At 46.4% G+C, this 23,212-nt stretch overlaps 2 pseudogenes across 1 annotated transcript; one reads left to right on the top strand and one right to left on the bottom strand.

The window, feature by feature from the left end:
• The first annotated feature begins 48 nt into the window (after positions 1–48).
• LOC148047827 (zinc-binding protein A33-like) lies at positions 49–18,108 on the top strand (annotated as a pseudogene). The gene is made up of 7 exons (XR_015695860.1): positions 49–180; positions 694–1,174; positions 2,266–2,361; positions 5,818–6,051; positions 14,415–14,437; positions 15,802–16,136; positions 16,674–18,108. The product of XR_015695860.1 is annotated as a zinc-binding protein A33-like (transcript).
• Positions 18,109–20,847: 2,739 nt separating this feature from the next.
• LOC148047826 (uncharacterized) lies at positions 20,848–22,881 on the bottom strand (annotated as a pseudogene).
• Between the last annotated feature and the right edge of the window lie 331 nt (positions 22,882–23,212).

Below are 23,212 nucleotides of genomic sequence, written 5' to 3'. Positions count from 1 at the left end.
GCATCACTGCAACACGCTCCTAATAAAACGATGTCTTTCTCAGCAGATGGAGCCAAGGATGTTTTTTATTTAGAGGTTTAATTGGCGGCAGGTCTGACACTTTGAGGGGGTTCCCCTCCCTGTGGTGGGCTGTGAGAATCACCTCGAGGAAGAGAAGGAAGCGAGGCAGCCCAAACAACGGTGAGATAAGAAATTTCTGTGTCCAAAATACGAATGCAATTTGAGAAAATGTCTCAGGGTTTATCCTTCCTGGTTCACTTTAGGATAAAGGCAGGCTCTGTTTCTGTAACCCTGAAAGAAAAGTAGTTTTAGGATTCGTGACTTTGGTGTCCAAAGCTGATCTATCTGGGATGGCAGACGCCCCTTTGCCTCAGTCTTCCAGTACTCGAGGGGCTATCACAGACAAGAGAGGGTTGGCTTATTCTCCAGAGCAGGACAGAAAGTAATGGATGGAAACTTGCTAAGGAGAGATCCAACCTAGAATTAAGGAGAAATTTCCTGACAGTGAGAACAACTAACCAGTGAAATGTTTGCTTTCTAAAAGTTGTGGGTGCTCCATCATTAGATATTTTAAAGAAGAAATTGGACAGCCATTTGTCTGGAATGGTATAGGGTCTTCTGCTTGGGCAAGGGGTTGGGCTAGAAGACCTCCAAGGTCCCTTCCAAACCTATTATTCTATGTTCACTTAACAGGCAGAATTAGAAGCAGTTCTAACTTGGGAAAACTCTTCAGGCTCTCTTTGAATCGACCAACATGGCTTCAGTACGAGAAGTGTCCAGTTTCACCGAAGACCTGGTGTGCCCCATTTGCCTCTCCCTCTTTCAGGAGCCCCACATACTGGAGTGTGGCCACAGCTTCTGTGCTTCCTGCCTGGAGACCTGCATCCCTGAACGGCAAAGTCACAGGCTCTGCCCCGAGTGCCGCCACCCCTTCGCTTTGCGCCATGTGAACCGAGCCCTCGGCAGCTTGGCCAAGAAGGCCCGGCTTCTGAAGCTGGATGAAAGGGCTCAGCTGAGTGGCACTGCTGTCTGGTCCTTCTGTGAGGAACACAAGGAGCCCCTGAAGCTCTTCTGCAGGCAAGATGAGGAGCTTGTTTGCGTCAACTGCTGGGACTTGCCTCAGCACCAGGGACATGACTTCCTGCCCATGAAAAAGGCGGTTCAGACCTGTCAGGTGAGAACTGGACCTGGGAGGAGAAAGAAGGTGGCCTCTGGTTGAACAAGACTCTCTTTCTCTCCCTCTCTCAACCTCCCTCCCTCTCCCTCTCTTTTTCTCTCATCTCTCTCTCTTCACTTCCTGAAGATTCACTATTTGATATATTAACCACTAGGTGGCTAATGGATTCACTTAACAACTGTGTTACTAACTGAACAACCGCAGTGTAGCAAGAAAGGTTATTAAATGGAGCCAAATTCACTTAACAACTGTCTCACTTAGCAACAAAAATGTTGGGCTCGATTGTCATAAATTGAGGGCTACCTGTATTCTGATTTCCCTTGAAGTCAAAAGAAGATTGTGGGTGGATGAAATAATATGCATGCACGCATACATACATACATACATGGACATACACAGACACTTAAAACAGTTTGCTTAGTGATTATTTAAAGTTACAATGTTACTGAAAAAAGTGACTTAGGGCCATTTTTCACAGTTACGACCATCGCTGCATCCCTATAGTCATGCGATTTACATTCAGATGCTTGGTAAGGGGTTCATATTTATGACGATTGCAGTGTCCCAGGGTCATGTGATGTACTTTTGTGTTCGTCTGACAAGCAAAGTCAATGGGGAAGCCATATCCACTTAACAACCGTGTTACTAATTTAACAACTGCAGTGATTCACTTAACAGCTGTAGCAAGAAAGGTCGTAAAATAGGACAAAATCTAACACATTTCTCACTTAGCAATAGAAATTTTGGGCTCAATTGTGGTCTCAAAATCCTCAATTGAGGACTTACCTGCAGGGAGAGAGGGAGGAAGGGAGAGGGAAAGACTATAAAAAATCCATAAGGAAAAAAAGAAACATTTAAATAAATGCAGGGGAACATAAAAATTAATATATTGCTAACTAAATCTATCACAGTATAAAACACTCTTAACTAACGAATTAAATGCTAATTAGGGCTGGTTGGGGGAAGAGGTCTGATGGATTTTAAGCGCTGCTGAGCAGAACTTTTGGCTGGAGGTATAAAATTGTCGCGTGATCAGTCAAATGCTGGTGTTCATCTTAAGTGAGATCTGAACTTTCTCTTCCTTGTAGGACCAGCTGAAGACATCTCTGGAGTCTCTTGAGAAAGGTCTCAAGCCGTTGATAAAGAGCCACTGCCACCAGTGGAAGAACATTCTTGAATTAAAGGTACAGCTGGGAATTGGGGATGGTTGGGACTTTTGGTTTAATGCTAAACCAAGTGTATCTTCGCTCTCTTCATCCCAGCAACTATTGCTGTCGATGCTACTATATGTGGCTCATTAGCTTAATATCAGGTGTTTCATAGTCAGCATTTAATCTAGGCTCCTGCAATTCAGTCTAAAGAAAAGAAAAGCTACCAGCTTGATTGATTCGCATCAGTGACGTGCGGTGATGTTTATGGTTGGTGAGGCAAGCGGGCAGAAGCCACCCTATGTCGGACACAGCGGCAGGGCGTTCGGACACCCCAGTGCTGTGTCCGCCATAGACGCAAGACGCAGGGAATAGGTTGGGCGGGGGGCTGGGGAGGGGAGATCATGGTCGCTCAGCTGGCCCCCGCCCCCGCCGGCAGCAGCTTGGGTGTCCTGGCTCCGTCCGAGCTGAAGAAAGCGGAGGATTGTTCATCAGAGGAGGCAGGGGGGGGCGACGCAGCGAGACGCGGCGGCGGAGAGAAGCAACGTACCCGCCGCTGTGTCCGACGGAAATGTGTGGGCAGCTGACAGCAGGCCAGCAATGCTGACATCCCAGCTACCATCCGAGTGCTGGGGTGTGGGTCCAAAAAGCCCAGCAGTGCTCTCTCTTGGAGGGAGGGCAGGAACGCAGAGATGAGCTCACATCTGGGAGGAACAGCAAAGGCGCCGACTTCTCACCATGGTCTCCTCGCATTGGCAGGGGGACCAAGAGCTACTGTCATTCTTGGGAGTGGAGGGAGGGAGCCACCCATGCCCCCTGGTTTTTGCTACTGAAAAATCCCTTCCCTTTTTAGAATAGTCGGACACAGTGGCGGGGACGCTGCTTCTCGCTGCCGCCACGCTCCACCACCTTGGCCCCCCGCCCCCTCTGATGAACAATCCTCCGCTTTCTTCAGCTCATACGGAGCTGGGACACCCAAGCTGCTGGAGGCGGCGGCGGGGGCCATCTGAGCACCCATGATCCCCCCTCCCCAGCCAGCCAGCCCACACCCTCCCCGCCCGACCTACTCCCTGCCTGGCCGGCCGGCACAAGGCCTCACTGCTCTTCTCCTCCTCCTCCTCCTTCCCGTTCAAGTGGCGGCGGGCTCCACAGGACAACGGGGGCTCATTCCTCCCCCGGTGCCACAAGCTCAGTTGCAGCCGGCGAAGAAAGGGGAGATGAGGAGGAGGAGGAGGAAAGTGGGAGGGGAGCAGGATGGGGCTCCCAGTGGGGGGAGAGGAGAAAGGGAAGGGGGGCACAGTGGGCAAAAGAAAGAAAGCGCCAGTAGAAGATCCCCCTCTGCTGGCGGGCTGCCCCTCTCTTCTCAAACAAGGCTGCCCTTCTCTTCTCAAACAAACTCTCTCTCAAATTGAGAGAGAATTTGTTTGAGTGAAGTGAAGAAACAAACACACGCACACACACACACAAATTACTTACAATAAAAAATTACAATAATTTTGAATTCCTGACCCAGGAATCCCCTCCCTCTGACCCACATACCTTTTCCAGGTGTGTCACAGAGGATTTCAACTCTGCTCTTGCCTGCCATGATGAAAATGTAAAAAATGTAAAAAGAAAAATGCAAGAGCTGCTGAAGCCAGGCTGGGTTAGCTGCTGCCAGAGTCCCCAATGGATGACTCTGCTTAACTGTTTAAAAAAGCCTCTAAAAAAGTGCCCTCTACAGGAGGAGGCGAGAGAACCAAGTGCCTCATCTACATAAGGAATTTTTCACCTTTTAACCCTTGCTTAACTCTGCTCAAGTGATCATAAAGATAGACTAAATGAGGCACGTGGTTCTCTCACATCCTCCTGCAGAGGGCACTTTTTTAGAGGCTTTTTTACAGTAGTTAAGCACTAAGCAGAGTACCTCAGCCTTTTTTCTTTTATTTTTTTTCTTTTCATGATGACAGTGGTGAGGCCCTGACTGCACGTCCCTGATTCGCATTCAGATCCACAAAAAATAAATAAATACGCTGTAATGTGGCATTCAAGTCACCAAAGTTGTCAACCACGCATTTTTCAGTATATTCCATTCTGTTCCCTCTTCCTCTGGGATTCTCAATTTACCAGTAGTTTTAAACATTTAGACACACTGTGGTGCTGGAGTCAACCTGAAATTCTTTAGCTGGACAGATGTGGGGGATGTGAGCTCTCAAGAATCTCCGAGATCTGTTTTGGGATCAGAACCCCCGTTTGTGTGTGTGTGTGTGTGTGTGTGTGTGTGTGTGTGTGTGTGTGTGTGTGTGTAGAAGGAGTAGCGTCTTATCAGACCCAGAGGGAGTGCAATAGGGCCCTCGTAGGTCAGAGATTTGCACTCTGAATTGGACTTGGGGTGGCAGCCAATGTTCCCTCTAAACTGTGCGGCTGCATGGCCACGCAAGTAACAAGAAAACACCACACAGAAGTTTCAAACTGCCGCACAGTGTTTTTTAAAGTCTTAAAATATGACTGAAAATATCCCCCTCCCTCCCTTCCCTCTCTGCACCGAACTCTCTCCTCCATCTGGTGATTGGTGACATCAAGGAAGACTCTGCCCAGAGACCGATGATGCTGCAGAAGGGAGAATTCCCATTGGTCCTCTGGAGATTCATCGGTTCCTGGGAAAACATCTGCTCTGATGGCAATTATGGTTAAAAAAAAATTCAGGTGCTCAGGCATGAAAATGTGCTGCTCAAACACTATACTTTTCCGCACACACTGAAAAAAAATTAGAGGGAACATTGGTGGCAGCATGGCAACATGGCTACAGAAGAAGCTGGCTTCAGGCCAAAGCAGCTGAACAGGAGTGTGCAGAGGTGAGATGAAAGCTACCACAAAAGACACTCTTAAACAGGAGCGGGATTTAGCAGGTTTGGGCCAACCGGTAGTTCTGGCGATCAGTTGGCCCTGCCCACTCTATTCTGTCCTATATTTCCTTTGTTTGAAGCCCAGCTGATTGGCATGGCAGAGTAGATTGCCGCGTCTCAGCTGTTTTCCTCACCGGAAAAGGTAAGATTTAGTGCTGATTTCAAATCAGCACCGGTTTGCGCATACAGCAAACCGGTTGTTACACCAGTTGAATCCCACCACTGCTCTTAAAATTTTGTGTATGGATAGAAGGGAATATTCTCCATGATGATTTATCCCTAAGCTGTTTTTTCAGATCTTCCAATGGGCCCCCCATTGCCACTATGTCCACCATCTTTGCTTTTGTTCTTCCTCATCTTCTCTTTCTTTCTTTCCATCTTTCCTAGTATTAAGAGTCTCCTTCAGAAGGTTTGGTCTTTCCATCACATGCCCGAAGAAGTAGGATGTTTTGAATCGTTAGTTGATTTGTTTCATGGTCCATTGAGTTTTTTTTTTCATGGCTATCCAAGGTATTCTCAGGAGTGTTCCCCAAAACCAACACCATTGTGGCAGGTGATCATTTCTGCTTGACCCAACCACAATTGTGCCCCATCTATGTTTCTCCAGACCTGCTCCAAATCCTTGTCTGACCTTATCTCTGAAGAGTTTGCGAAGGTGCACCAGCTGCTGAACGACAGAGAGCTGGGTATAAAACAGGCCTTAGAAAATCGGAGAGAAAAGATCTTGGCGCAGATGGAAGCCAAGTTAAAGGAACTGGACTGCAAGATCACCTCTCGGTCAGAAACTCTGCGCCGTGTGCAGGCCGGCCTTGACCGCAAAGACCACATAAGTTTCCTCAAGGTAAGGAGGACCGGAGGCTGTGAGGGTTTTCTTGGGAAGGAGAAAATTGCACCAAACCATTGTCAGAAGAAGAATTTGGGGTTCCAACTCGAGCTGGAATGGCACAAGAACAAATAAAAATGAGGGAAGAAGAAATATTTATTTCTAAAAGCAAAACAGTTTGCTTTTAAGAGCAGGCTACAGTGAAACAGGGTCCAGTGGAAAACTTTTATAGTGGGAGCTTGTCTGGGATGTTTAAGTGTTTACATGCTGAGGGGTGTGTGTGTATGTGTGTGTTTGTGAAAATACAGTTCTACTGGGAGACTTAATTTAATTATCTCTATTGTGTTTGCAGACCTTATCCTTTGATATGTGCATTAGGCTTGGGTAACTTATTTCGGGGTTTGAGGAAGATAGCTAATTTGATTAAGTTGGAGGGAAGATGGAAACAGTGTAAAATATAAAATGAATTGGGATATAAAACTTCTCACATCATGATTTGTTCAATTAGGGTTTGTCACGATTGATATCGTGGATTGGATTATTGTAATGCGCTCTACATGGGGCTGCCCTTGAAGAGTGTTCGAAGACTCCAATTAGTCCAGAATGCAGCTGCGCGAGCGATTGTGGGTGCACCAAGGTACACCCACGTTACACCTATCCTCCGTGAGCTGCACTGGCTACCTATCAGTCTCCGAATCCGCTTCAAGGTGCTGGTCGCTACCTATAAAGCCCTACATGGCATTGGACCTGGGTATCTGAGAGACCGCCTCCTGCCGATTACCTCTCTCAGACCAATTAGATCGCACAGGTTAGGTCTCCTCCGGATTCCATCTGCCAGCCAATGTCGGCTGGTGACTCCCCGGGGGAGAGCCTTGTCTGTTGCAGCTCCGGCCCTCTGGAACGAGCTCCCTGTTGAGATCCGGATCCTTACTACCCTCCCAGCCTTCCACAAAGCCACCAAGTCCTAGCTGTTCCAGCAGGCTGGGGGGAGCTGAGAAGCATCTACCTCCACAGAAATTGTGAATGTTGGTTTTGTTTTTAATATGTTGTCTTTGTCTCATTCCCCCCTTTCCCTTGTCTTTTGTGAGCCGCCCGGAGTCCTCCGGGAGTGGGCGGCATACAAGACAAATAAATAAATAAATAAATAAATAAATAAATAAATAAATAAATAAATAAATAAATAAATAAATAAATAAATAAATAAATATAATCTCTGTGGTTTTTTTAAATCTTTGTAAGCCACCCAGAATCAGTTCTTGATTTCTTTAAGAAATCAATTTTCTTAAACAAAACAAGTAGGACTGATTTCCTGTAACAATTGCTAGACTCCATAGTGCCATGATGACACACGGAGCCATATCTGCCAGCATGCCAGCCATCATATCCAGCTGGCCAGCTGATTTTCGTCCTTCCGGAGGGCCAGGGAAGGATGCTTTCACCCTCCCCAGGCTTCAGGAAAGCCTCCGGAGCCTGGGGAGGGTGAAAAACAGGTCCAACAGGCCAACCAGAAGTTCAGAAACAATCCATTTTGGGTTTCTGGAGGGCCTTCCATTTCCAAACTTCTGATAGGCCCGTTGGCCTGTTTTTCAACCTTCCCTGACTCCTGAGAGTTTTTTAGAGCCTGGGGAGGGCGCAAACAGCCTATCCCGGCCCCATGGAGGCCCTCCAGAAGCCCAAAATGGATCATTTCCGAACTTCCGGTTGGGCCATAGAGCCCATTTTTTTTGCTCTCCCAGGCTCTGGTGGCTTTCCTGGAGCCTGGGGAGGGTGAAAATGGTCTCCCCCAACCCCCCGGAGAAATACCAAGCTCAGCTTGGAGGCAAGTGGTGCGGTGCTTGGGGAGGGAAGGGTTGTGTGCGCATGTGTGGGTGCGCTTTGCATTATTGGTGCCGGCACGTACATGTGCTATCGCACGCTCTCGCATTTTTGGCACCCAACAACAAGAAGGTTAGCCATCACTGCCATAGGGTTTGTTCAGGTAAAAGAGAGATCAATCAGTAGATGTGCTTTCCTCACCTTGGGTTTTCAGTGGCATATCAAGCATCCTGACTCTACAGGCCTCAATTTTTGTTTCTTCTATGTTTGTTTTAATAGTATTTCACTGGGATGTTTTTCTGATAATAAGCTACCATGTTTCCCCCAAAATAAGATAGGGTCTTATTTTGTGATCCCCGAAATAAGCCCTTTGCCTTATTTTTGGGGATGTCTTATTATTTTTGAGGTGCAGGAGGTGGCGAGCATGGTCACCTCATGGCTGCTGCTGTGTTGCAATATTTTCGGGAAGGGCTTATTTTCAGAGGAGGACTTATTTTAGCGCATGCGCTCAAAAGCCTGATTGGGCTTATTATACAATACAATAGCAGAGTTGGAAGCGACCTTGGAGGTCTCCTAGTCCAATCCCCTGCCTAGGCAGGAAACCTTATACCGTTTCAGACAAATGGCTATCCAACATCTTCTTAAAGACTTCCAGTATTGGGGCATTCACAACTTCTGGAGACAAGTTGTTCCACTGATTAATTGTTCTAACTGTCAGGAAATTTATCCTCAATTCTAAGTTGCTTCTCTCCTTGATTAGTTTCCACAGTTGCTTCTTGTTCTGCCTTCAGGTGCTTTGGAGAATAGTTTGACTCCCTCTTCTTTGTGGCAACCCCTGAGATATTGGAACACTGATATCATGTCTCTCCATGTCCTTTTTTTCAATAAAGTATACATAACCAGTTCCTGCAACTGTTCTTCATGTGTTTTAGCCTCCAGTCCCCTAATCATCTTTGTTGCTCTTCTCTGCACTCTTTCTAGAGTCTCCACATCTTTTTTACATTGTGGCGACCGAAACTGGATGCAATATTCCAAGTGTGGCCTTACCAAGGCATTATAAAGTGGTATTAAAACTTCATGTGATCTTGATTCTATCCCTCTATTTATGCAGCCTAGAACTGTGTTGGCTTTTTTGGCAGCTGCTGCACACGGCTGTCTCATATTTAAATGGTCACCCACTAGGACTCCAAGATCCCTCTCACAGTTACTACTATTGAGCAAGGTACCACCTATTCCCTGGATGGCGAATCTACGGCATGTGTGCTACAGATGGCACACGGAGCCATTTGTCAGGGTACGTGAGGCGTTGCCCTGTCAGCTGGCCAGCACGGATGCGTACGCTAGCTGCTGAGTTCAGCCTTTTTTAAAGCAATTTTTCGCCCTCCCCAGGTTCCAGAGGCTTTAGAGGAGCCTGGGGAGGGCGAAAAGAGCCTCCTCCGCCCCCCAGAGGCCCTCCGGAGGACTCAGGGACCTAAAACCGGCCTTATGGGCAAACTGGAAGTTCGGGGATGGACTTCTGGTTTGCTCGTAGGGTCAGTTTAAGCCCTCCGGAGGCTTCAGGGAAACTTCCTGAAGGTCCCTGAGTCCTCCGGAGGGCCTTTAATGCCAAGTTAACTCAGTTTTTCATGCAGGTATCATGACTAATAAAACCAAAGCCTTCCTTTTTACACCACTCCTTTACCCTCACGTTAAACTCTGCTACACGCTGGCCTTCCCTTTTTGTTCCTTATATACTGGTAAAACCTCTGAAAAGATAAGCGTACAACCTTAGGGTGACCAAACGTCCCGCATCTGGCGGGACAGGCACGCCTTTTCATAATTTTTCCCGCGTCCCGGGCCGTTCTCAAAAAAACCCGCTTTATTTTGGTGCTCACTGGCTCTCCCGCCCATCAGCTGCCGCTAGCTCGCTTGTTCCGTTCCCCCATCTATTCTATCTACACTAAAAATCTAAGCTAGCCCAGCCTGCCGCTCACTGATTGGCCTGGACTCCAGCCAATCAGTGAGCTGGCTGGGATGGAAAACTTTAAGCACGCACGCGGCGTGCTTAAAATTTTCCATCCCAGCCAGCTCACTGATTGGCTGGAGTCCGCTTAAGCATGCCGCGTGAGTCGCGACTCTCACGAGTCTCCATTTCATTTCGCCTTCGCTGTTTGCTTTTGCTGCACTGCCCTGGTGAGTAACTCCGGCGGCGCCAGTGGGAATCGGGAGGCTTCGCCGCTTCGGGTGGGCGGCGGCGGCCTTTAGCAAGGGAAGGGAAGGCCTTCCCTTGCGAGCTACTCATGAGAGGAACTGGGGGGGGGAACCGGGCAACCTGAGAGAGGGGAAGAAGATTGTCCCTCCCCGCAACTCCCCAGATTTTGGAAGCTGGGTGTGTGTGGAAGGGGGGGTGCGGGGTGAGGAAGGAAAATGCAGAGACTGGCAGCGGAGAAACATTGCCGCCCCCTCCCAGTTCTGCCGCCCGGCCCAGTGCATAGCCGCCAGCTCCGCCTCCCGCGGCTGCCCAGGCGAAGCAAATTCCACATGTGGACGCGGAGACGAACCTCTCGCCTAGGGAGGCCGCGGGCTGGCAGTAGCCGCCGCGGTCTGGCTTTCCCCCCCCGCCCCACCTCCACTAGCCTTTGTCCCTCTACAGTGGGGCGCCTGGGGGGAGGAGACGGCCCTCCTCTCCTTCTCCCCCTTTGCGGAGTTGGGCGGGCCGCCCTTAGAAGGACTACCACTTTTTGAACTGTCTGCATCAGATTTGAATTGATTTTACAATCTTCTGCTCCCAAGCCTCTTGGAAATGTAATTTTAAAGTGGACAACGCGAGGAGCTCCCACTGCATACTTTGAGCTAGATCTTAAACAAATGTCTGCATAAATTTGATAGTGGTAAATATCAGACAAGCAAGGGATGAGGGTAAAATGCATGTGGAATGATTTACGTTATTTAAATCCTATTAGAAGAGAAAGTCGGTTGGGATTATCTTAAGATAGAATGTAAACTGATTTTTGTGTAAAGTAATACTTGATCTACGCTGCTTAAACTTTACTAAGAAGGGGAAGCTTGGTTAGATTATTTTGAATTATTGTTTGAAAAGGAGGTTAAGAAAGATTATTTACGCTGTTTAAATTTTATTAGAAGGGAAAGTTTGATTATTCTTCTGTAAAGTAATATTTGAATATGTGGCATGAACCACGTTGCTTAAATTTTATCGGAAGGGATCATTTTTGGTTAGATTGTATATTGATGCCTACACAAATTTGTATAAATGTTTATCTGAATATAAGGTTTAGGAAGAGGAACGGGAGAGTCTACAGAAGGTTGGGGTAAATAACAAAGAAGTAAGAGACGAGAATAAAATATAGATAGAATGACTTATACTATTTAAGCATAGATAAAGATGGGGGGCTGAGCTCAACACAAAGAGTGGTTTCTTTTTTTTCTCTCTCTTTTCTTTTCTTTCTTTTTTCTTGTTTTTCTTTCTTTTGATATATTACTTTTATTTTTAATCCATACGTACACAAGATACTTTAGACAGAAGGTAGTGCCAGGTGTGGGCCCTGGCAAGTCGGGAGGATTAGGGATGGGGATTTGTGGGGGTGGGTGGGTGGGTGTTAACATAGTCTCAATAAGAACAAGAATGTATTTATATACGGTGGTTTTTTTTTTCTTTTCTCTCTTTTTTCTTTCCTTATATATTTTTTTTCCTTGGTTTATTTTACTTTTATCAGATTAAACAACACTCGAATAAAGGCATACACCAAGGAGGGAGGTAGAGGGAAAGAAGAGGGAGGAGTAAGGAAGGAGTAAGGGGAATGTAAGGCGGGCGTGTGGGGAGTAAGGGGAGAAGGAAGGTTTGAGGGGAAAGGGAAGTAGGAGGGGAGTGTTAGAGGGAGAAAGGAAAGTTGGAGGGGGTAGATGGGGTGTATGGAGGATGGAAGTGTTAGGTGGGGTTGTGAATGATGAGTTGTGTTTTCTTTTTATTTTGTTTTATTTCTTTTTTTTTTCTTTTCTTATAGCAAATACCCTGTATATAAGTGATTGCAAAATGGAATGTGAAAATGAATAAAATATATTTAAAAAAAAAAAAGAAGGACTACCACTTTTTGAACTGTCTGCATCAGATTTGAATTGATTTTACAATCTTCTGCTCCCAAGCCTCTTGGAAATGTAATTTTAAAGTGGACAACGCGAGGAGCTCCCACTGCATGCTGGGAGATGTAGTTCTGCAAACGTCGAAGTCTCTGGATGGACGTCGTTTCCCGGCAGCCTTTTTGGCGCGCCCCATTCAAAACGGAGGCAGTTGGTTGAGTGCTCTTGTGCGGTAGCGGGCTAGTTTGCAGGCGTCTTGAAACCCCCCCCCCCGTCAATGGTGTCCCTCTTTACCAATCTGAAAATCTGGTCACCTTATACAACCTATGCTACTAAGTTCATACCCCAGGCTCTGGAAATCATTCTGCACAGAAAGTACATCTTTTGGGGACAGATCATTTGTTCCAAGATGTATAATAGCATCAATGTCACAGTTCTTACTTACATTCTTGACTATCTTAAGAATACGCCTCTTGTCTCTGCTGGCAGTAGCACCTGGCAGACACCCAACCTCTTTTAAAACCTCCGTATCCTTTCTTAAATTTACATCCCTTACGATTGAATCACCAACCAGAAGGTGACTTTTCTTTTTGCATACCTTGCTCTTCTTATGTGACTGACTGATGTGTGATACCTGGTTCCCCATTTCGCCTTTCCGAAGTAAGTTCTTCATTTTGGACCACGATCCCCTGCTTATTTGAGTCATGATTATCACAATGACCTTGACCTGTCTCTTTAGTGTCCCCATAAGGTCAGCAAGGGCAGTATATCTGTTATGCTGGGTCACAGCAAAAGCTTTGTGTTTATGGTTCACAGCTCTCATCCTGCCAGATCCCACAGTTGTCCAGACTGCTCTTCTCCTTTAGGATCTTTGCGGTAGAGGGGGCTGATTGTGTGGCATCTCCATAGAGTGGAATGGCTGAATTGGACACCTACTTTCTGCTTGGAGAGCACTTATTATCCGGGGAGGTCGTATTTGGGGGGAAATAGGGTAGGACGTGATATACAGAGAGCAGGATCCGTTGTGCACCATTAAAATGCAGGATGCTTTTGCAGGAAAGTGGGTGATAACCAGTGACGTGCAGGCAGGGGAGGCAGGGCCTCACCACTGTCATCATGAAAAGAAAAGAAAAATGTAAAAGGAAAAAGGTTGAGGTAGTTGCTGCCAGAGTCACAGTGGATGACTCTGCTTAGTGCTTAATTGTTTTAAAAAGCCTCTAAAAAAGTGCCCTCTGCAGGAGGGGAGAGAACCACGTGCCTCATTTAGTCTATCTTTGTGATCACTTGAGTTAAGCAAGGGTTAAAAGGTGAAAAATTCCTTATGTAGATGAGGCACGTGGTTCTCTCGCTGCATCTGTCATAGAGTGGGTCTTTAAACCCCTGCTGCCCTTTAAAGCCCTGTAGCCCTTTCCGAATGCCCCGCCGAAGCACTGCCTCAACGTCCGCCATAGAGTGGGACCTGTCACCAGGACTTTAAAACTCTGCCGGCCTTTAAAGCCCTGCAGCCCTTTCCGAAAGCCCCGCTGAATCCCTGCCGCCGCATCTGCCATAGATCGGGATGCGTCCCGCTCTACGGCGGATACGGCACCGGGACTTTAAAGCCCTGCCGCCGCGTCCATCATAGAGTGAGACTTTAAAGCCCTGCTGCCCTTTAAAGCTCTGCAGCCCTTTCCGAAAGCCCCGCCGAAGCCCTGCCGCCACGTCCATCATAGAGCGGGACATGTCCCGCTCTATGGTGGACACATCGCCGGATGAAGAGCCGAGGTGGCGCAGTGGTTAAATGCAGCACTGCAGGCTACTTCAGCTGACTGCAGTTCAGCAGTTCGGCTGTTCAAATCTCACCGGCTCAGGGTTGACTCAGCCTTCCATCCTTCCGAGGTGGGTAAAATGAGGACCCGGATTGTTGTTGGGGGCAATATGCTGACTCTGTAAACCGCTTAGAGAGGGCTGAAAGCCCTATGAAGCGGTATATAAGTCTAACTGCTATTGCTATTGCTACTTTAAAGCTCTGCTGCCGCATCCGCCATAGGTCGGGACGCGTCCTGCTCTATGGCGGACGCGTAGCCTGGACTTTAAAGCCCTGCTGCCGCGTCCGCCATAGGGTGGGACGCGCTCTGCACTATGGCGGACACGGCACCAGGACTTTAAAGCCCTGCCACCCTTTCCGAAAGCCCTGCCCCCACGTCCGTCATAGAGCAGGATGCATCCCGCTCTATGGCGGACGCGTTGCTGGGACTTTAAAGCCCTGCCACCCTATGGTGGACGTGTCACAGGACTTTAAAGCCCTGCTGCCGCGTCCGCCATTTAAAGCCCTGCAGCCCTTTCCGATAGGGCGGCAGACATAGGTCGGCTTTTGCCCGCTTGCCTCACCGGCCATAAACCTCACCGCACGTCACTGGTGATAATCCACGGAAAGAATTATTTTGAGTGCTATCTCACCTTTCTTTATTTTTTTCTTCCTTCTTCTTTTTCTCCCTTGTTCCCTCCCACAGGAGGCAAAAGGGTTGCTAGAGAGGTAAGTAGTGTTTCTCTTTTCTTATACATCAAATTACAACCACAGTTAGGACCAACATTTCCTTTGATAAGCAAGGTGGTTGTTAAATGTTGCCCCCCAATCTTTTTTTTGCCACCGTTGTTAAGGGAATCACGGCAGTTGTTAAGTGAATCCAGTGTCCCCATTGACTTTGCTTGCTCCAAGTCAGCTTGGAAGGTTGCAAACAGCCATCACATGACCCCCAACGTGGCAACTATCGTAAATGCAGGCTGTTTGTCAAGCATCTGTATGCTGATCACGACCATGTGGATGCTGCAGTGGTTTTAAATGTGAGAACTGGTTGTAAATCTTTCTTTTCAATATTGTTGTAATTTTGGTCTCTCAATGAATAGTTGCTAAGTCCAAGACTACCTATATAATAAATATATGAAAGGAAGAAAAGCATGAACCAATAGGGAGGGCTGACCTTAAAAGGCATATTAGTTTGCCTCCTAACTGCAGGCATGACTACTACTTCCACCTTTCAGAAGCTCCTGGATTTGCCAAAATGAGTAGGTGAAGCTCCTCCATACAGTATATGGAAATGAAGATGGCTGCTTGACACCCCTGATACAGGGTATATTAGTTTGCCTCCCCACTGTAGGCATGACTTCCTCTTCCACTGGCAAAATGAGTAGGTGAAGCTCCTCCATGTATGGAAGGGAAGATGGCTACTTGTTTACTTCCATTTAAAAACTGGTACAATTATAAAGTTGGCTCCTCTTCCTCCTTGGGAGTAAAGGCAAAGGAAGGTAGATTTGGCCACGAAAAGAGTTTTAGAGGTCATCCTGTGTTGTGCTGTTTCTTGCTATGATTATTTTAAAAAGTGCATTTTAAAAAGTGCATAATTAAACCTGATTTATGGAGTAGAAGACACTCCCAGGTGTAATTGTCTTGCAATTCTAATCCTCCCTTTTTCATCTAATGTGTTCATGCTATTTTTCCTTGTTGCATAAAGTCCATTAAAGAGGTGAAAGAAAGAAAAATTGGCAACATCATTCTTTTTTATCAGAAATGCTCACATACCTTTCTGTAGAAGGAACCAGATGTGATTCCTTTAGGCTTGATAGATAGAGTTGTGCTGGTTAGAGTGCAGTAGTGCAGACTACTCTGCTGACTGCTGACTGCCTGGCAATTTGGTAGTTCAAATCTCACCAGACTCAAGATTGATTCAGCCTTCCATGCTTCTGAGGTCGGTAAAATGAGGACCCATATTGTTTGGGGGCAAGATGCTGACTTTATAAACTGCTCAGAGAGGGCTGCAAAGCGGTTTATAAGTAAGTGCTATTGCTATTGGGGCAGCTTATTCTAAAATGGCTGATCCTTGGGATGCCATTCACCTACAGGCTCCGTAAGGAACAAGGAGCTCCGGACAAACCCAAAATAGATGCTGAACTGGTAGGAGAAGATGGGCTGGGGGCCAGCAGTGAAGACACAGGTGAGTGTGAGAAAGAAATGGATGAAGATGTTGATGAAGAGGAAGAAGAAGAAGAGGAGGAGGAGGAGGAGGAGGAGGAGGAGGAGGAGGAGGAAGAGGAAGAGGAAGAGGAAGAGACAGAGGAAGAAGAGGAGAAGGAAGAGGATGAAGATGGAGTGGTGGCTGTAGACTTGAACCTGGGCATCTTTAAAGGACCTCTGCAATTCTATGTCTTGAAGGAGGTCTATGGTATGCTACATCCAGGTGAGTTGAGGTTTTTAGACCAAATGTATTGGTTATTGGTTTATTACTTTTATACTCTATTTTTTTGTGAAAGTTCAAGGCTATGTACTCCATAGCAATAACCCTGTAATGTGATGATGATGATGATATCCATTCAGTCATGTCCGACTCTTGGCGATTCTATTGGCCAGGAGGTCTCTCCACGTCTTCAATCTTGCACTGCTTCTCTGAGTTCTTCTATGCTCTGGCTGATATCAACTTTGACGGTGTTGAGCCACCGTGATCTTTGATGACCTGGTTTCCATTTACCACCAAATATAATTGCTTAACTTCTCTAATTACCCTATTATATATAATTATACAATCCTGTAGTTTGGGCTAAAAGAGAGAAAGGAAGCTTCAGACATGTTGAGGATGGCAGTAGATTTATTAACAGCTGGCTAATATTATCTTCATATGTGTCTAATTTTTTTCTGGACCAGTTTATACTCCTGCAATAACTTTGCTGCACAGGTCTGCACTTGTTCATTCTGAATTCTTTCCATCTTCCCTCTCCAGTCCCTGCAAGCATCACTTTGGACTGCAAGTCAGCTCATCCCAGCTTGGTCCTCTTGGAAAAAGCCACTGGCGTCAAGTTCAATCCTGACCAACGGCCAGAGAGCCTCACTTCCACTCCGTTTGTGGTGGGACGGAAGGGCATTACCACTGGGCGCTTCTATTGGGAGATCCAAGTTGGGGACAGCCCCGGTTGGATAGTGGGGATGGCCAAAAAGTCTGTGAGGTGCAAGAAGCAGCTGAACTTTCTGCCCAAGGAAGGGGTGTGGGCTATTGAGCTGAAGGCGGGAAAGTACCAAGCTCTGAGTGAGCCCCGAACGGCCCTCTCAGTCTGCAGGAAGGTGGAATATGTTGGGGTCCACCTGGACATTGAAAGGGGGCAGCTCTCTTTTTACAACAGCTACAACATGTCCCACCTCTACACCTTCCAAGCGTGTTTCCAGGATGACCTTTCCAAGCCTGATCCCATTCTGCCCTTGCTCAGCACTCGAAGCAAGTACCCCCTCTGGTTGTAAATTCTTCAGCTTTGAGGGCTTAGCTCAGGGTGTAGCATTGCAAAGAACAGCCTGGTGAAAGTTGAAAACATTGAGGTGCATTAGGGTGGCTGTTTTAAGAGAAGGCCCATTCCATTCCCTCTTTGCAAGCAATCACTTGAAGATCTGAAAGTGGTTTGACCTGACTATTGTGGTCTACGATGGTTGTTCTAGGCACAGAGGGTGCTATAAGTGTAGCTTTCAAGTTGACTTTCTGTTTCCCACATGTTTAATTTCCTTGATGCATTGACCGTAGTGAGGGTAGAGGTTGCCTCGGTCCACCTGTGGTGCAAGATTTTTACCTCCTTTCAATGTGCTCCACGGCAGGCAAAAAGAATGAAGGCAAGCCATACTTCCTGCCCTTGGTTGGGAAGGCCTTAGTAGAGATGTTCAAATATTCAAATTCTGGGTTGTGTTTGTATCTGTAACAAGTGATGGTTTTCCTCATCACCCTATAATGCTATACGGCATTGCACATCAAAACAACTAGACACAAGGACAATTGCCCGTCCGTCCCCAATGCCATCATCATGCTAAACAACTAAGAACCACAACACTGTCTTATGCCCTGGGATGTCAAACTTATGCCCTGGGCTATATTACTATTATCCTTCTCATCTTTCCTATTACCTATTCCTTTTAGCATATTATAACTATAACTTTCTTGTTTCCATCTTATGGTTTATATTGATTGCTTTTATTTAGTATCCCATTATGTTTTATGTTGATTGTTTATTTAGTATCTATGATGATCAGTGCTGTATGTTATGATTTATGATGATTGTATTTTATGATTATAATCATGATTTATCACTTGTTGCTTATATGTACACGGAGAGCTCATGCACTGAAGACAAATTCCTTGTGTGTCTAGTCACATTTGCCAATAAACAGTTTTATTCTAATTCTTATTCTATTCTAAGTCTGTCCAACCCCATTCATTCTAATTCAATTCTATCCTGTTCATTATGTATATTATGTATATATCATCTAGAAAATTGAAGTCAATCTTGGTATAGAATGAAAGATTTGGACAAATGAGAAAATATGGACTGGGACTGAAAGGAACATAGAATTAAAGATAAAGGTAAAGGTTCCCCTCACACTTATGTGCTAGTCGTCCCTGACTCTAGGGGGTGGTGATCATCTCTGTTTCAAAGCCAAAGAGCCAGCATTGTCCAAAGACGTCTCCGTGGTCTTGTAGCTGGCATAACTAAACACCAAAGGTGCACGGAACGCTGTTACCTTCCCACCAAAGGTGGTCCCTATTTTTCTACTTGCATTTTTACATGCTTTCGAACTGCTAGGTTGACAAAATCTAGGATGAGCTGGCCCCGCAGCTTCGTATAATCCCCAACCTCTGGTCCTTCCAACACGCCCTAAAAAGTTGGCTTTTCCAGCAAGCCGGCCTGGCCTGAACAAAATAAAATAAATGATTGATTATTGTTAATTTTAATCGAATTTTAAATGTTATTGTTAATCTTAATTGGGTTTGTTTTTTGGCTATTCTATCTAATTTTTTTTAACTTTTGTAATATGTGTTTTTTTTTTAATGTTGTACGCCGCCCTGGGTCCTTGGGAGAAGGCGGCATATAAATCCAATAAACAAACAAACAAACAAACAAAATCTGGGAGAAGTAATGGGAGCTCACTCTGTTCTGAGGTGCTAGGGATTCGAACAGCTGAACTGCCGACTTTTCTGATCGACAAGCTCAGCGTCTTAGCCACTGAGCCACCATGTCCCCATTTTGGATCTGGAAGGCCTCTTGTACCATTCTGGAAATTCAAGTGGGACACGCAGGGGACTCCTAGGAGGGGAGGGGCAGGGCCAGCCAGAGGTGGGATTAGCCAGTCCTCCAAACTGATAAAAACCTTAACAACCGGTTCGCCTGAACCGGTGTGAAGCAGCTGCAGTCCACCTCTGCACATGATGTATCTCAACTTCCCCCCCCCCTTCGCTAAACCGAGGGTGGGCGTGGCCAGGGCTTGACACATTTGGCCTGTGGGCCGTTTAGTTTGACACCCCTGTGTTATGGCGTCACGTGGAATGGACCTTGTGCGGCAACATCCTGAGGCTTTTTTCTTCATTTCGGCAAAAATGATGGATCTTGCAGATGCATAAGATGGTATTTATTGCGTGCATTTGGTTACATTTCAATACTATGTTGCTTGTCCCTTAAAATAAAGCCAGCAATCCTAAGCATCTAATGCCCTGGTGGAAATAAAGAAATCAAAGGTTTTTTTTAATTAAAAAAGGCATTATAAAATAATAAAAGGTAACTAACAAACCAAGATCAGTGAGAGAATGACTGGTCTTACTAAAAAAGATGCAATAGCCCAACTGTGATGAAACTATTAAACTGTTTATTTTGTTTAATCAAATAACCAAGTGAGAATATCCATCGATAAATCAAACTACAATCAATGTTTTTGTTCACTATTTCATTGAACACAAACATATACAGGTCGTCTTTGACTTATGGCCACAACTGAGCCCAAAATCTTTGTAGCTAAGTGAAACATTTGTTAAGCAAGTTTTGCCCCATTTTATGACTTTTCTTGCCATAGTTGTTAAGTGAATCACTGCAGTTGCTAAGTTAGTAACATGGCTGTTAAGAGAATCTGGCTTCCCCATTGACTTTGCTTGTCAGAAGATCGCAAAAGCAGATCGCATAGACCCCAGGACACTGCAACCGTCATAAATATGAACCAGTTGCCAAGCATCCAAAATTTGATCACATGACCAAGGGGATGCTGCAATGATCATAATTATGGGAAATGGACATGTCACTTTTTAAAAGAAACTAGAAAACATATATAGGTAGTCCTCCACTTACAACAGTTCATTTAGTGACCGAAGTTACAACAGCACTGAAAAAAGTGACTTATGACCATTTTTGACACTTATGACCGTTGCAGCATCCCCAGGGTCACATGAATTACATTTGGTTGCTTGACAACTGGCTCACATTTAGGATGGTTGCATTGTCCCCGAGTCTTGTGCAAAGATAATGAGGACCCCAGATTCACTTCACAACATGTTACTATTTTAACTGATTCACTCAACAAATGCGGCAAGAAAGGTCGTAAAATGGGGGAAAACTCAAGAAATTTCTCACTCAGCAGCAGAAATGTTGGCCTCGATTGTGATCATAAGTTGAGGATAATAGCCAAATACTTATAAGTAAGTAAAGGTTCCCCTCGCACATATGTGCTAGTCGTTCCCGACTCAAGGGGGCGGTGCTCATCTCCTTTTCAAAACCGAAGAGCCAGCGCTGTCCGAAGGCGTCTCTGTAGTCATGCGGCTGGGATGACTAAACACCAAAGGTACACAAAATGCTGTTGCCTTCCCACCAAAGGTGGTCCCTATTTTTCTACTTGCATTTTTACATGCGTTCAAACTGCTAGGTTGGCAGAAGCTGGGAGAAGTAACAGGAGCTCACTCCATTACAGGGTGCTAGGGTTTCGAACTGCTAAACTGCCGACCTTTCTGATCGACAAGCTGAGCGTCTTAGCCCCTGAATCACCACATCCTCATACAGGTACCTTCACCTTTGATTATAACTACAATGATCTAATTTGGGGGGGGGGGGGGAGGTTATAATTGCCAGAGCTGCCCTGTTCCTCCCTCCAAGATACTGGATTCATATGAACTTGCTTTCTTCTTCTGGGTTGACCATTCTCAGGAGAGGCTCAACTGCATCCCTGTTTGCAGGCAGAACGGCTCTCATCTCCTTTTCGATGGCCTCAGCCCTGGCCTCCAAACCTCTCTCAAACTCCGCTTTCTTCTGCAAGACCAGCTCCTTCACAGCATTGCGGCTGCATCGCAGCCTTCAGCCAACGCAGCTCGTTCAGCAGCTAAACGTGTGTCATCAGCTTCCATGGCAAGCAGGTGCCCTAAGTTGCTCACCCGCTCCATCAAGTACTTCTCCGACACCATGGTGTAAGTCTCTAAAATCATGGCGATCAGCTGAGCCACACTGGAGGCATTGAAAATATGTCCGTAAACCAGATCTGCCATGAAAGCTTTGGATGAGTAGCTGGACACCTTCTGGGCACCATCCACAGTGTCGGCAAATTCCTTCACGCACCACACCAGGCAGGTCTCGATTAAGTTGGAGATCATTTGGAAAAACCTCACCATCTTTTCCCACTGCTCCTTCACCCGACTGAGGGCCTCTAAGCCCTTTATGAGCATTTTCCTGGCCGTGTCAAAATCCACTTCCTTAACCTGGTACCCTCTCATAGCGCAGAGGATCTCAGTCAATTCTTCGTTCTGCTTCTTAAAATTTTGAAAGCTTCTTTGATACTCCTCTCTGGTGGCCTTCAAGGACTCTCGGCTCTGCTGGACTTTAAGACGGGCATTTTCCACTCCCGGGTTTCTCACTTCCCCCATCTTGGACACATTAGAGGGTTTGGGCGAAAACGCCGGAGACCGAGTGTATATTTTGCTGTAGGAGTCAAATTCTGAAGCCTTCTTATGGAGCTGGTGTATTCCATCCAGCAAACTCTTTCCCACTTTTCCGATGCTACCCACGGATACTGCTATTTGCTCCAGCTGTTGACAAATATCCAGGGCCGCTTGGCAAATCTCCTGGGCCTTGACTTTGGGGTCACACTCATCCTCTTTTGCAATCGAGTCTCTCAGCCTTTGCAAATTCTTCTTCACCCACTCTGTTTTGCTCTCCCCACTCTTTTCATCGAGAATCAAGGAGGTCTTAAGGCCTCCGTGGTCGTCCAAGAGATTCCTCAAGCTAGTAGCAAAAGTCAAAAGCTCAGCTGACTTGGAACATATGACACTGGCTGAGATGAAAGGAATCATCCTTGTCAGTCCTTCACCTCCGCCTATCTCGGCTGCTTCTCCGAGACTCTTCTGCTTCCCTGCTAGCATCCGGCTAAACTCAACCGAAAAAGTCCCCAGGGTCTGGGTGAGAGTCGTGACCAGCTCCATTCCTACCGCATCCCATCCTGTAGGGATGGAGTCCATGGCTTCTTTATACTGTTGGAAAGACTCTGCCACTTGCTCCTTCATCTGATGATGGTACCATCTCTTTTGCTTCCTTGGCGGACTTTTCTCGGATCTTGGCTTGCTCCAGAGCGATCTGCACTTCGTTGAGCTCCTTCTCGTAGCCCCGCTTGGCATTCAGACAAGCCTCCAGGAGTTCTTGGATGAGCTGGATCACATCTGTGAACTTGGTCCTGACTGACTTGGCCAGCCCACTGCATTTCTCCGTCACTACCTGGAGGTTTTTGAGCTGATTGGGAAGAAAAGCTGTGACCACCTCCGTCTCCTGGATGAGAGTCTGCACAATTGTTTTCATCTATTCCGGGATGCTGCTCGCTAACAATCTAATCTGATCCATGTTGACGTGGGCTTCATTGAAGGCGGTCCAGCCTCGGTTGCTAACTTGGCACAGGGAGGCTTTGAAGGATTCTGGATACTTGAGGTGCTGGAAGCCACCCTCAGGAGGTAATATGTTGATGGAGAAATCTCCTTGTCCTGTTGAGATGAAGATCAGCTCCCCTAGGATAGCAATGGAGATGGGTGCTGGCATGAGAAACTCCTCTCAGTTGGCATAAGGCTTCATGAGAAGCTCCGTTTCTCTCCGTACATCTTGTCCTCTGCTAAGGGTCTCTATGGCTTTGATCACCTCACATGACTCTCCTGCTGATGCCATAGTGGATAGCCTGCAAAGAAAAACAACATCACTCTTAACAAAGCTGTTTATAGGTAGTCCTCGGCTTTCGACTGGTCACTTACCCTGTTTCCCCGAAAATAAGACCTCCCCGGATAATAAACCCAATCAGGCTTTTGAGTGCATGCACTAAAATAAGCCCTACCCCAAAAATAAGCCTCCCTGAAAATATTGCAACACAGCAGCATCCATGAGGTGACCACGCTCGCCGCCTCCAAAATAATGAGACCTCTCCAAAAATAAGGCCAAGTGCTTATTTTGGGTGTCATGCTTGGGGAAACATGATAACACCAAGTCTATGTTACAGCGGATG

The sequence above is a fragment of the Thamnophis sirtalis genome, unplaced genomic scaffold (genome assembly GCF_051295495.1).
Source record: "Thamnophis sirtalis isolate CommonGarterSnake01/CBP01778 unplaced genomic scaffold, rThaSir2_p1.2 scaffold_3, whole genome shotgun sequence".
Lineage (NCBI taxonomy): Eukaryota > Metazoa > Chordata > Lepidosauria > Squamata > Natricidae > Thamnophis > Thamnophis sirtalis.
The sequence above is the reverse complement of the archived record's forward strand: the minus strand, read 5'-3'. Positions and strand labels throughout refer to the sequence as shown.